Here is a 14,719-nt window from a genome sequence, read left to right on the forward strand (position 1 = left end):
ACTCCAACACACCCCGTAGAAAGCACCTTCATCCCATCAGGTGCCGAAACCCAGGAGCTCACCTGCCCCATGCTACACTCAAGACGAAAGAATCCGGTTGCACACCAATGATGTATGGAAGGTCCAGTAAAATTCCTGAACATCTGTCTTGTTGCCTGCTAAGGCTTCCTCATTCCATGCTGGCTTGTTGGCTGTCCGGGTAGAAGGTCAAGAGTCAAGGACTCTTGAAAGCAAAACATCTGCATTGTGGATGTGAACGGGTCTTTACGGAGCTTGTGCCTTTCAACCAGTCACTGCTGGTCCCTTTATGGCTCCTTGCATTGCGTCTCCCTCATCTCTCTTGTTGGCTGCTCAGGCGCCCTCATTGCATGCTGGCTTGTTGGCTGTCCGGGCAGAAGGTCAAGAGTCAAGGACTCTTGAAAGCAAAACATCTGCATTGTGGATGTGAACGGGTCTTTACGGAGCTTGTGCCTTTCAACCAGTCACTGCTGGTCCCTTTACGGCTCCTCGTATTGCTTCTCCCTCATCTCTCTTGTTGGCTGCTCAGGCGCCCTCATTGCATGCTGGGCTGTTGGCTTGTTGGGCAGAAGGTCAAGAGTCAAGGACTCTTGAAAGCAAAACATCTGCATTGTGGATGTGAACGGGTCTTTACGGAGCTTGTGCCTTTCAACCAGTCACTGCTGGTCCCTTTATGGCTCCTTGCATTGCTTCTCCCTCATCTCTCTTGTTGGCTGCTAAGGCTTCCTCATTGCATGCTGGGCTGTTGGCTTGTTGGGCAGAAGGTCAAGAGTCAAGGACTCTTAAAAGCAAAACATCTGCATTGTGGATGTGAACGGGTCTTTACGGAGCTTGTGCCTTTCAACCAGTCAATGCTGGTCCCTTTACGGCTCCTTGCATTGCTTCTCCCTCATCTCTCTTGTTGGCTGCTCAGGCGCCCTCATCGCATTCTGGGTTGTTGGCTTGTTGGGCAGAAGGTCAAGAGTCAAGGACTCTTGAAAGCAAAACATCTGCATTGTGGATGTGAACGGGTCTTTTCGGAGCTTGTGCCTTTCAACCGGTCACTCCTGGTCCCTTTACAGCTCCTCGTATTGCTTCTCCCTCATCTCTCTTGTTGGCTGCTCAGGCGCCCTCATTGCATGCTGGGTTGTTGGCATGTTGGGCAGAATTAGCATTCAAACAATGACAACCGGTTCCTCTTATCCAGTCTTTGGAGCACAGGGACAGGAAATATAGCTTCTCAGTAGCACTGCAGCCCTTGGGTTGGGGGTGGGGGTATCATTTTAACAAAGCAAGCTTTACTTCCCCTTCTTCCAGTCTGAGTTCTGCTGTAGTTGGACTTCAAAGGCTAATACTGGGTCAATATATGGTATTTAAAGCAATTAATAATTTAAAAAAATACATTTATTAATGTTCTTATAACTACAAAGCTTCATGTTTTTTATTTCTGTCTGGAGATCAGCGGTAGATAAACCCGGAGATTACGTTATCGGCTGCCTCTGCCTACCTGGCCCAGCTTGTTGTACGATTCCGCAGAGTTTGACCTTTTGTCTGTTTACTGCAATGTGTTTGAGAACATTCATTTGTTGTTTGCTTTCGTTTGATAATTTATGCTTTTTTTTTTTTTTTTTTAACATCCCTGGAATACAAAGAAACACACTGATAACAATAGCGAGATTTCCATCTGCGGTAGGTGGCGTCGTATCGTTCTTCCACCAGTAGGCCGCCCTCCGGGTGCCTTGAGTCGGCTGCCCGTTGTCTTTGATGGATCAGACTGTGCCCAGGTAGGGTTAAATGTGTGCGCTTCTTTCTATAATCTGGAAGACAAATCCTCATTAATATGGTAATTCTTGTTGTGCTTTTTTTCCTCTTCTTTCTAATTAGATATCATTTCTGTGGAATACATCGGGGATTAGGCAGCTGTCAGTTGGAAGGAGCATCAAAGGTGTCTCCATGTTTAACTGATTAACTGAGATATTGGCAAGGACGTTTCACGGGCCGGGTGCCGTTATGAGTGGAGTCGTGTTTTCTTCTATGTGCGCTGTCCGGCTAATGATGTGACCAGTACATAGTCATTGGTCATGTGACCAGCCCATAAAAAGATCTGAGGGTAGGTCTCAAGGTGCTTCCGATTAGTCTTTGACCTTGATTGGTGGTTATTGTGGAAGATGATTATTTAGTCATCTAAACTCAATAATGAGAGTACCTCCCCCAGGGCCATACAGTTGTTGGGTCAGATGGGTCTATTATTTCTGTGTAGACCAACCATTCTCAACGAGGTTTCCATGGAACTCCAGGGTTCCTCCAGAGATTGGTAGGGGTTCCTTGAGCTGTGGCTGATTGACCTTCCATATAGAAATGTCTGAGGTTAGGTCTCAAGGTGCTTCGGATTAGTCTTTGACCTTGCTTGATGGTTATGGTGGAAGACTATTATTAAAGGCCATCATAGCTCAATAGTAAGAAGAGTGCGCCTCCCAGGGTCATACAGTTGAAGGGTGAGATTGGTCTATTCTTTGTGTGTAGACCATCTATTCTCATCAAGGTTTCCATGGAGCTCCAGTGTTCCTCAAGAGACTGGTAGGGGTTCCTTGAGCTGTGGCTCATTGACCTTCCACATAGAAAGATCTGAGGGTAGGTCTCAAGGTGCTTCTGATTAGTCTTTGACCTTGCTTGATGGTTATGGTAGAAGATGATTATTAAAGGCCATCATGGCTAAATAATGAGAGTGCGCCTCCCAGGATCATACAGTTGAAGGGTAAGATAGGTCTATTCTTTCTCTGTGTAGACCAGTTATTCTCAACGAGGGTTACATGGAACCCCAGGGTTCCTCCAGAGATTGGTAGGGGTTCCTTGAGCTGTGGCTCATTGACCTTCCATATAGAAATGTCTGAGGTTAGGTCTCAAGGTTCTTCTGATTAGTCTTTGACCTTGCTTGATGGTTATGGTGGAAGATGGCTAATAAAGGCCATGATAGCTCAATAGTAAGGAGAGTGCGCCTTCCAGGGGCATACAGTTGAAGGGTCACATGGATCTATTCTTTCTGTGTAGACCAGCCATTCTCAATGAGGGTTCCTCCAGAGATTGGTAGGGGTTCTTTGAGCTGTGGCTGATTCACCTTCCATATAGAAATGTCTGAGGTTAGGTCTCAAGGTGCTTCTGTTTAATCTTTCACCTAGCTTGATGGTTATGGTGGAATATGATTAATAAAGGTCATCTTAGCTCAATAGTAGAGAGAGTGCACCTCCCAGGGTCATACAGGTGAGGGGTCAGATGAGTCTATTCTTTCTGTGTAGACCAGTTATTCCCAATAAGGGTTCCATGGAACCCCAGGGTTCCTCAAGAGACCGGTAGGGGTTCCTTGAGCTGTTTTTGAATGGCCTTCTATTTTATTGGTGTCTGCATAGTTCCAGAACCAACACTATTTGGCAGAGCCAGATGCATGACACCATTATTCTTTTTAGCTGTCTGTAAAGGTAGCATTCTGGCCACTACTTATTTCATGGGCTCCTCTGGTGTTCGACGGTTGAGAAAAGCTGGTGTAGGCCATGTGAGCATGACCATGCTCTGCAATGGACTTATCTGAAGTATAATTGCATCAGATTCAACTTCTGTGTCTTATTGAAGAGTTAAGCTGCCTGTATTTGGTGCCAAGTCAGCAGGAGACCATACTGTCCAGACAGACTGGGTATCGAAGCATAAAGCAACATTTGATACAGAACAATAAGCAAATAATAGACTTGTCCTTTTTTTTTGGAGAAAATGCTTCTTCAGGCTTCCTCCAGTGCTGCCTACACAAACAAGGACTAGGCTAGGGTCGTACGCCTGCTCTTCATGCATTTTTCATGCACTCCCATTCAAATCAACGGGGACAAAAATGCACCAAAAGAACCTTTTTGCATGTTTGCATGGAAACGTGTTGCATAGTTGTGAATGGGCCCCATAGATAATGGGATTCCTCTGGTTGAGTGATGACCGAAGCATGACAGATCACACAGGTGTCTATGGAGAGAGGGAGAACCAGCCAATCTGATCCTCACCTTCAGCTTAGACCACATGGCCCAGTCCCTAGGTTTTTAGTCATGTGACCAGGAATGGATGGAGCATAGAGCAGCATTTTCACCAGGAAAGCGATTCCAGCCTTCTTATTAGTTTTTGATTGTTTTTCATCCCAGGAAGTCAGTTTGCACAGCTTTATGTGAGCGTTTGACCAGAGCTCTGCGTCTCGAAGCCTTGCCTGTCCATTGCACTTCTATCAATAGCCATATGTCGGGGGGCTCAGGGGTTAAGGCTCTTCCAGCACGTTGTCCCTCTAAGTAGAACTGCGCGCATCCATGTCGGAGAAGCGTAATTGGAGGCGCTCAGTCTTGCAATCGCCAGGCGGAGGTCCCTGGAGTCGGTTAGGACTCTGCAGTCCGTTATTAGGCTGATGGAAAGCCGCAGAGCAAAAATAAAGCCGTGTTAACAATTTACCGGAGAAGAGGCTGCTGGAGTTACTGCTTGTAGGGAGGAGAATTATCTCTCCAGTCCATGGAGGGCTTTCCCCACTCCACCGCCTAATAGGTAAGGAGCACCAATACAGAAATCAGGAATAAAACGAAATTTGCATTGAAGTCAAGGGGAAGCGGTGGCGCCAGTTTTTATGGGCTGCCACATACCAAGCGCAGCTGTTGGTATCAAATCTGATCTTGAGTGGTAATTTTATTTGTAAATTGGCAACTAAACAACCGTTCTCAGCCAGGTTCCTCCAGAGGTTGTCAGGGGCCCTTGAGCTGTTGCTAATGGACCGCCCATTAAATGGTACCTGGGGTCAACAAAACATTCTTCCCACTGACCGCCAATGTGAGGGGCGTTCTTCCCACTGACCCCCAATGTAAGGGACATTCTGCCCACTGATCCCCAATGTAAGGGACATTCTTCCCACTGACTCCCAATGTAAGGGACTTTCTTCCCACTGACCCCCAATGTAAGGGACATTCTTCCCACTGACCCCCAATGTAAGGGACATTCTTCCCACTGACCCCCAATGTAAGGGACTTTCTTCCCACTGACCCCTTAATGTAAGGGACATTCTTCCCACTGATCACCAATGTAAGGGACATTCTTCCCACTGACCCCCAATGTAAGGGACATTCTTCCCACTGACCCCCAATGTAAGGGACATTCTTCCCACTGATCACCAATGTAAGGGACATTCTTCCCCCTGACCCCCCAATGTAAGGGACATTCTTCCCACTGACCCCCAATGTAAGGGACATTCTTCCCACTGATCACCAATGTAAGGGACATTCTTCCCACTGACCCCCAATGTAAGGGACATTCTTCCCACTGACCCCCAATGTAAGGGACATTCTTCCCACTGACCCCCAATGTAAGGGACATTCTTCCCACTGATCACCAATGTAAGGGACATTCTTCCCCCTGACCCCCAATGTAAGGGGCATTCTTCCCACTGACCCCCAATGTAAGGGACATTCTTCCCACTGACCCCCAATGTAAGGGACATTCTTCCCACTGACCACCAATGTAAGGGACATTCTTCCCACTGACCCCCAATGTAAGGGACATTCTGCCCACTGACCCCCAATGTAAGGGACATTCTTCCCACTGATCACCAATGTAAGGGACATTCTTCCCCCTGACCCCCAATGTAAGGGGCATTCTTCCCACTGACCCCCAATGTAAGGGACATTCTTCCCACTGACCCCCAATGTAAGGGACATTCTTCCCACTGACCCCCAATGTAAGGGAAATTCTTCCCACTGACCTCCAATGTAAGGGGCATTCTTCCCACTGACCACCAATGTAAGGGACATTCTTCCCACTGATCCCCAATGTAAGGGACATTCTTCCCACTGACCCCCAATGTAAGGGACATTCTTCCCACTGACCCCCAATGTAAGGGACATTCTTCCCACTGACCCCCAATGTAAGGGGCATTCTTCCCACTGACCCCCAATGTAAGGGACATTCTGCCCACTGACCCCCAATGTAAGGGACATTCTTCCCACTGACCCCCAATGTAAGGGACATTCTTCCCACTGATCACCAATGTAAGGGACATTCTTCCCCCTGACCCCCAATGTAAGGGACATTCTTCCCACTGACCCCCAATGTAAGGGACATTCTTCCCACTGACCCCCAATGTAAGGGACATTCTTCCCACTGACCCCCAATGTAAGGGACATTCTTCCCACTGACCCCCAATGTAAGGGACATTCTTCCCACTGACCCCCAATGTAAGGGACATTCTTCCCACTGACCCCCAATGTAAGGGACATTCTTCCCACTGACCCCCAATGTAAGGGACATTCTTCCCACTGACCTCCAATGTAAGGGACATTCTTCCCACTGACCCCCAATGTAAGGGACATTCTTCCCACTGACCCCCAATGTAAGGGACATTCTTCCCACTGACCCCCAATGTAAGGAACATTCTTCCCACTGACCCCCCAATGTAAGGGACATTCTTCCCACTGACCCCCCAATGTAAGGGACATTCTTCCCACTGACCCCCCCAATGTAAGGGACATTCTGCCCACTGACCCCCAATGTAAGGGACATTCTGCCCACTGACCCCCAATGTAAGGGACATTCTGCCCACTGACCCCCCCAATGTAAGGGACATTCTGCCCACTGACCCCCAATGTAAGGGACATTCTGCCCACTGACCCCCAATGTAAGGGACATTCTGCCCACTGACCCCCAATGTAAGGGACATTCTTCCCACTGATCACCAATGTAAGGGACATTCTTCCCACTGACCCCCAATGTAAGGGACATTCTTCCCACTGACCACCAATGTAAGGGACATTCTTCCCACTGACCCCCAATGTAAGGGGCATTCTGGGGTAGAAAGGTTGAGAATGGCTGCACTAGAGGGAATTGTCACCCAATGGCATTTTTTTCTATAAGTGCCGCAGCAAGTGTTTATAAAGCGTCTCTGGCTGCATGGCCGGCTTCCTCCTCTGCGCTGTTCTTGCAGCAATCCCATTTTGGCCATTAGATGTCCTCAGTCTTCTGGATTGAATGACACTGAGTAGACTGAGGACATACAGAGAGTGCAGGGTGTCATGGAGGCAGAAATGAAGCCAGCGCCGTTCTCTGTATCATTGAGCAGTTGAGGAAAGTGGAAAATTAGCATTGGACCCGTTTGGGTATCTCGGGGTGGAGGGGAGGGAGGAGTGCGGACACACATCCACTCTCCTCCCCTTCTTACTGTGACTTGGAAAGCGACATGTATGACATCACATCCGGGTCATGGTTGTCACTTTCCCTGTGGGGAGAAATGTATTGCAATGCAATCTGCATCGCCATGCATCCAGGCCAAAGGAGACATTGGGGGGTCTTTCAGACCACGGATGTCTCATTAAAGAGAACCTGTCACATAAAAATCATCACAGTGGTCATTGTGTCCCCTATGTGAAGAAAAAAAAAGTTAAGTAAAAAAATGTTTTTTTAATTGGAAAACAAAGTTACACACAAGCACATACCATCCCCTCCGCCCCAAAATAATGTTTTGTGGCCCCCCATGTACACACATACGAAAGTAAATGAACGAATCAGGTGAAACCATTGATTGCGATTCATTTTACATATCGCAGCGCACGCCGGAGTGAGAGCAGGTATTTGTGCGGGTCCCACGTTCCTCTGTGTGGGTGGTGCAGCTGCAGGTATTTGTGGGTCCCACGTTCCTCTGTGTGGGTGGTGCAGCTGCAGGTATTTGCGGGTCCCTCATTCCTCTGTGTGGGTGGTGCAGCTGCAGGTGTTTGCGGGTCCCTCATTCCTCTGTGTGGGCGTGCAGCTGCAGGTATCGGTGCGGGTCCCTCATTCCTCTGTGTGGGTGGTGCAGCTGCAGGTATTTGCGGGTCCCCCATTCCTCTGTGTGGGTGGTGCAGGTATCGGTGTGGGTCCCTCATTCCTCTGTGTGGGTGGTGCAGCTGCAGGTATTTGCGGGTCCCCCATTCCTCTGTGTGGGTGGTGCAGGTATCGGTGCGGGTCCCTCATTCCTCTGTGTGGGCGGTGCAGCTGCAGGTATTTGTGGGTCCCTCATTCCTCTGTGTGGGTGGTGCAGCTGCAGGTATCGGTGCGGGTCCCTCATTCCTCTGTGTGGGCGGTGCAGCTGCAGGTATTTGCGGGTCCCTCATTCCTCTGTGTGGGCGGTGCAGCTGCAGGTATTTGTGGGTCCCTCATTCCTCTGTGTGGGTGGTGCAGCTGCAGGTATCGGTGCGGGTCCCTCATTCCTCTATGTGGGCGGTGCAGCTGCAGGTATTTGCGGGTCCCCCATTCCTCTGTGTGGGTGGTGCAGGTATCGGTGCGGGTCCCTCATTCCTCTGTGTGGGCGGTGCAGCTGCAGGTATTTGTGGGTCCCTCATTCCTCTGTGTGGGTGGTGCAGCTGCAGGTATCGGTGCGGGTCCCTCATTCCTCTGTGTGGGCGGTGCAGCTGCAGGTATTTGCGGGTCCCTCATTCCTCTGTTTGGGTGGTGCAGGTATCGGTGCGGGTTCCTCATTCCTCTGTGTGGGCGGTGCAGCTGCAGGTATTTGCGGGTCCCTCATTCCTCTGTGTGGGTGGTGCAGGTATCGGTGCGGGTCCCTCATTCCTCTGTGTGGGTGGTGCAGCTGCAGGTATTTGCGGGTCCCTCATTCCTCTGTGTGGGCGGTGCAGCTGCAGGTATTTGCGGGTCCCTCATTCCTCTGTGTGGGTGGTGCAGGTATCGGTGCGGGTTCCTCATTCCTCTGTGTGGGTGGTGCAGCTGCAGGTATCGGTGCGGGTCCCTCATTCCTCTGTGTGGGCGGTGCAGCTGCAGGTATTTGCGGGTCCCTCATTCCTCTGTGTGGGTGGTGCAGGTATCGGTGCGGGTTCCTCATTCCTCTGTATGGGCGGTGCAGCTGCAGGTATTTGTGGGTCCCACATTCCTCTGTGTGGGTGGTGCAGCTGCAGGTATTTGCGGGTCCCACGTTCCTCTGTGTGGGTGGTGCAGGTGTTTGTGCGGGTCCCACGTTCCTCTATGTGGGTGGTGCAGGTGTTTGTGCGGGTCCCACGTTCCTCTATGTGGGCGGTGCAGCTGCAGGTATTTGCGGGTCCCACGTTCCTCTGTGTGGGAGGTGCAGGTATTTGCGGGTCCCTCATTCCTCTGTGTGGGCGGTGCAGCTGCAGGTATTTGCGGGTCCCTCATTCCTCTGTGTGGGTGGTGCAGCTGCAGGTATTTGCGGGTCCCTCATTCCTCTGTGTGGGCGGTGCAGCTGCAGGTATTTGCGGGTCCCTCATTCCTCTGTGTGGGCGGTGCAGCTGCAGGTATTTGCGGGTCCCTCATTCCTCTGTGTGGGTGGTGCAGGTGTTTGTGCGGGTCCCACGTTCCTCTATGTGGGCGGTGCAGCTGCAGGTATTTGCGGGTCCCACGTTCCTCTGTGTGGGCGGTGCAGCTGCAGGTATTTGCGGGTCCCACGTTCCTCTGTGTGGGTGGTGCAGCTGCAGGTATTTGCGGGTCTCGCAGCGGGTAAAGCTCAGCTATCGTCTGGCAGGAAGCACAGCCCGGGTATATAACGAGCAGCATGTCCTCCTCCATGTGTCCATCCAATGACAGAATGTATCCAATAATAACAATCCTCATGAAACATTCGCACACATTTGTAACATTGTTACTTTTTGTTACTTTTTGTTTTACAAGGTTAATAAAAAAGAAACACAAAACTGTTCATTTCACTCAAAGGAGATCTCCGTTGTACCCAATGCTGTGTCAGCGAGGGCGGGACCCAGCCCAGCGAATGGCTGCCCACCAAACGTCACGACCGCCTTGCGTTTTCCATCCACCCGTGGCGTCTTTTTTTTTTTTTTTTTCTCTCGCGTCTCTCCAGCCCGCCCTCCCTAACTCCTGAAGCCGCAAACAAAAACCCCGAGCCAAATTACCCTCCTTATTGAAAGTCATTTTATGAATAAAACAATTATTCAAGTAATTGAAAAAATGTGTTGTTAAATTAAATGCGGCGCTCGCTATTAAAATTTGAGTGCTTTCTGGCGCTGCCGGCGTGAGCCTGTAATTATACCGCCGCTCTCTCTCCCGCATTTATTGGTTTTTAATCTCTTTCCGCGGCGTCTCCCGGATGATATTTTACTGTACAGAATAATATTCCTCTCCCAGGGAAAAGGCTGCTTTACCTTCCCCGCCCCGCCCCGCGCCTGTTTGTTTTTTGTTAATCCCGCTTTTATTTCGGCTGCCGTTAACCGTTTTACAGATGGACGAGGCCCGGGGGGGGGGGGGGAGCGGGGAACGTCGAGAACACGAGGGTCTGCAAGATTTTAGAGGTGGCCCTTTTTAAGGAAGGTTTTTCGTTTTTCAGAATTATGATTTTGATGCGGAATTGCATCCGTTTGTTTTTTGGAAAAATTTTAATTTTTATATTATTATTATTATTATTATTATTATTGATTTTATTTTTTATATATATGATTATAATATATTTAATTATTTGTATTATTTATTATTTACATTTTTATAATATTATTATTATTATTATTATTATTGATTTTATTTTTTATATATATAATTATAATATATTTAATTATTTGTATTTATTATTTACATTTTTATAATATTATTATTATTATTATTGATTTTATTTTTTATATATATAATTATAATATATTTAATTATTTGTATTATTTACATTTTTATAATATTATTATTATTATTATTGAGTTTATTTTTTATATATATAATTATAATATATTTAATTATTTGTATTATTTATTATTTACATTTTTATAATTTTATTATATTTTAATAATTATTATTAATAATCATGCAAATAATAATTAAATATATTATAATATAATTATATATAAAAATATTTTTTTAGAATTATTATATTATAATATATTTAAATTTTTTTATTATTGTTATTACATTTCCTTTATGACATTTTTAAGACCCTCTTATACTTCCCTTAAAATGGACAGTGCCGTAATCCCCGTATCTTGCAGGAGTAACACCTCCAGGTATTGCATTCAGCTGAATTGTTTCGCCCGGAAAGACGGCGCCATCTTTGTTCAGGCATCATCCGAGGTTGCTCTCTACTTCCTGGTCTGAGATGCCGGCTCAGAGATGACAATCATGTAAATCCTGGTGTTTGTGCAGTTCTGTGTTCACAAATGTCTGACGCAGATCAGCCCCTGCTGTATCCTATTACCTTGAGACTTGTTACAATGTACAGTCTGATCACTGGGGGAGGGGAGACTGAGGAAATGCTATCTCCTGCCTGCAGAAGACTGATGACATCACCTCAGCTTTATTGTGATTTGGTTGGCGGTGGGTGGTGCACTACATGTACAGAGGAACCAGTTTGGCCCGGGGGGGGGGGGGGTACCGGCATTCCATACAGACAGGCCATGGCAGAGTTCTTCTTCAGCCCGCGCCGTTCTCTCTCCATCTGTTCTCTCACCTTCGTTGCACCCGATAGGCCGAGGATCAGATGTCGCCTCCCGGCGCCGCGCGGTCATTATCCGGGAAAATTGAGATCATTAGGAGGACATTATAGGATTCCCGAATCGTAATCATTTCATTTACTTCTGTAATTTGTTTATTTATCACAGCTCATTATCCGTGCGATTCTGCGGGACCGAGCCGCTTTTATTTTGGGATCTTTTCAACCCATCGCCCCCCCCCCTCCCCCGCGCCCCTCCCCCGCACGCTGTAATGGCCCGGCACTAGGACGCGGATTATATGTATTACGAGGGTTCAAAGAATAATTCCCATAAATGGCCACTTACAGCCCGCTAGAATATCGGAAACGGCTTTTCTCTGGAGAGGAAATGTGCGCCGCGCTGCTCCATCCATCCATCCATCCATCCATGTAACCATCCTTCTCTCCACGTCTCCATCCATCCATCCATCCAACCATGTCTCCATCCATCCATTCATGTAATCATCCTTCTCACCACATCTTCATCCATCCATCCATATCTCCATCCATCCATCTATGTAACCATCCATCTCTCCATGTCTCCATCCATCCATCTATCCACCCATCCATCCATGTAACCATCCATTTCTCAACGTCTCCATCCATTCATCCATGTCTCCATCCATGTAACCATCCATCTCTCCATGTCTCCATCCATCCATCCATGTATCCATCCCTCCATGTCTCCATCCATCTATCCATGTTTTCATCCATCCATATCTTCATCCATCCTTCCATGTCTCCATCCATCCTTCCATGTCTCTATCCATCCATCCATGTCTCCATCCATCCATGTCTCTATCCATCCCTCCATGTCTCCATGTTTTATTTTGCTAAGAAATCACTTAGAAAAACACCCCCTTAGCACCTATAGCTGCAGCCGTCTTGAGTAAGGGCAGATTCATGTAGCATTTACTTCCTGGAATCCATCTGCCCTTAGCTCAGGCATGTAGGTGGGAGGGTGTGCTTAGCCGGGAAAGCCCCTCCTTCCATGAAGATTCCTGGAATGTATGACATCATTTTGGCCTAGGCCAGAAATCAGGAAGTGACTGAAGAAATGTAATAAAACCAGTAAATCCAATCTCCCTTCCTATCTATGTACAAATCCCAGCAGAACGAGGATCACGCGGAGTCCCTGGTGATGGAACCAATTTAAAAAAACACAAAAAAAAAACATTTTTTACATTGCCTATTATTTCATAGCTCCCAACTGTCCCTGATTTCGAAGGGCCGGTCCCTGATTTGAAACAACGTTCCTCTTTCCTCATCATTTCGCTCTGATCTCTATAGTTGTTGTATATAACTATCCCTGATTTCGAGGGACTGTCTCTGATTTCGAGGGGCTGTCCCTGATTTGGAACAATGTTCCTCTTTCCTCATCATTTCGCTCTGATCTCTATAGTTGTTGTATATAACTATCCCTGATTTCGAGGGACTGTCCCTGATTTCGAGGGGCTGTCCCTGATTTGGAACAATGTTCCTCTTTCCTCATCATTTCGCTCTGATCTCTATAGTTGTTGTATATAACTATCCCTGATTTCGAGGGACTGTCCCTGATTTCGAGGGGCTGTCCCTGATTTGGAACAATGTTCCTCTTTCCTCATCATTTCGCTCTGATCTCTATAGTTGTTGTATATAACTATCCCTGATTTCGAGGGACTGTCCCTGATTTCGAGGGGCTGTCCCTGATTTGGAACAATGTTCCTCTTTCCTCATCATTTCGCTCTGATCTCTATAGTTGTTGTATATAACTATCCCTGATTTCGAGGGACTGTCCCTGATTTCGAGGGGCTGTCCCTGATTTGGAACAATGTTCCTCTTTCCTCATCATTTCGCTCTGATCTCTATAGTTGTTGTATATAACTATCCCTGATTTCGAAGGGGCTGTCCCTGATTTCGAAGGGGCTGTCCCTGATTTCGAAGGGGCTGTCCCTGATTTCGAAGGGGCTGTCCCTGATTTCGAAGGGGCTGTCCCTGATTTCGAAGGGGCTGTCCCTGATTTGGAACAATGTCCCTCTTTCCTCCTCATTTTGCTCTGATCTCTATAGTTGTATGTAAAACGCACTTTTTATCTTTCAGAAAGCATTTCCCGGCGCTGAACCTTCCATCCAATTTCTAATTTGTTGCATTTGTAAATTTCAAAAGCCGGGATAAAGCAATATTCGTGGTAGAACAAGCACTTGTGGGTATAACCAATCATTTTTTAAAATATAATTTTCCTTTAAGGGGGCGTGGCAGGGGGTGTGTCCTATGCCTACTTACCTTTGCTGATAGGTGTCCCTCGTTCCCAGGTGTGCCATTTTTCTCTTCACGTTACTCCTACAACTTTATATACAGTACACCATATTCCACTGGAAATGTGTGAATCTTAGGTGAAGGTTGGGTGAATCTTGAGTGAAAGCGATGTGAAATGTGGATGTATCTGAAGCCGGCCGTATCCGCTGTGGTTGAACAGAAGTCACAAACTACCCATCAACCTCTGTTCAGCCAGCCTGTTTGGTGTATTTCCACATGATCAGCTCTGCAGGCTACAGCACTGGTCAGTCTATTCTGATGATGGGGGAGGGGGGTTGGGGGAGTCGCCACACTCTGTCAAAATACAAAAGCACAGTGGGGAGGATGGGTCAGTTTTTCACTCAACCATCCTTGGCTGAACGAAAAACTGACCCACGCATGGCCAACCTGAGGTGGCAGCCGGGTGAAGGCTGGTTGACTCTTGGCTTAATCTTGGGTGATAGTTGGGTGAAGGCTGGTTGACTCTCGGTTTACTCTTGGGGGAAAGTTGGGTGAAGGCTGGTTAATTCTTGGGGGAAAGTTGGGTGAAGGCTGGTTGACTCTTGGCTTATTTTGGGTGATAGTTGGGTGAAGGCTGGTTGACTCTTGACTTAATCTTGGGGGGAAAGTTGGGTGAAGGCTGGTTAATTCTTGGCTTAATCTTGGGGGAAAGTTGGGTGAAGGTTGGTTGATTCTTGGCTTAAGCTTGGGTGAAGGTTGGTTGATTCTTGGCTTAATTTTGGAGGAAAGTTGGGAGAAGGCTGGTTGACTCTTGGCTTAATCTTGGGGGAAAGTTGGGTGAAGGTTGGTTGATTCTTGGCTTAAGCTTGGGTGAAGGTTGGTTGATTCTTGGCTTAAGCTTGGGTGAAAGTTGGGCGAAGGCTGGTTGACTCTTGGCTTAATCTTGGGTAAAAGTTGGGTGAAGGCTGGTTGACTCTTGGCTTATTTTGGGTGATAGTTGGGTGAAGGCTGGTTGACTCTTGGCTTATT

This window comes from Staurois parvus, unplaced genomic scaffold, assembly GCF_062004578.1.
Source record: "Staurois parvus isolate SC_StPar_1 unplaced genomic scaffold, SC_StPar_1.0 ptg001138l, whole genome shotgun sequence".
NCBI lineage: Eukaryota > Metazoa > Chordata > Amphibia > Anura > Ranidae > Staurois > Staurois parvus.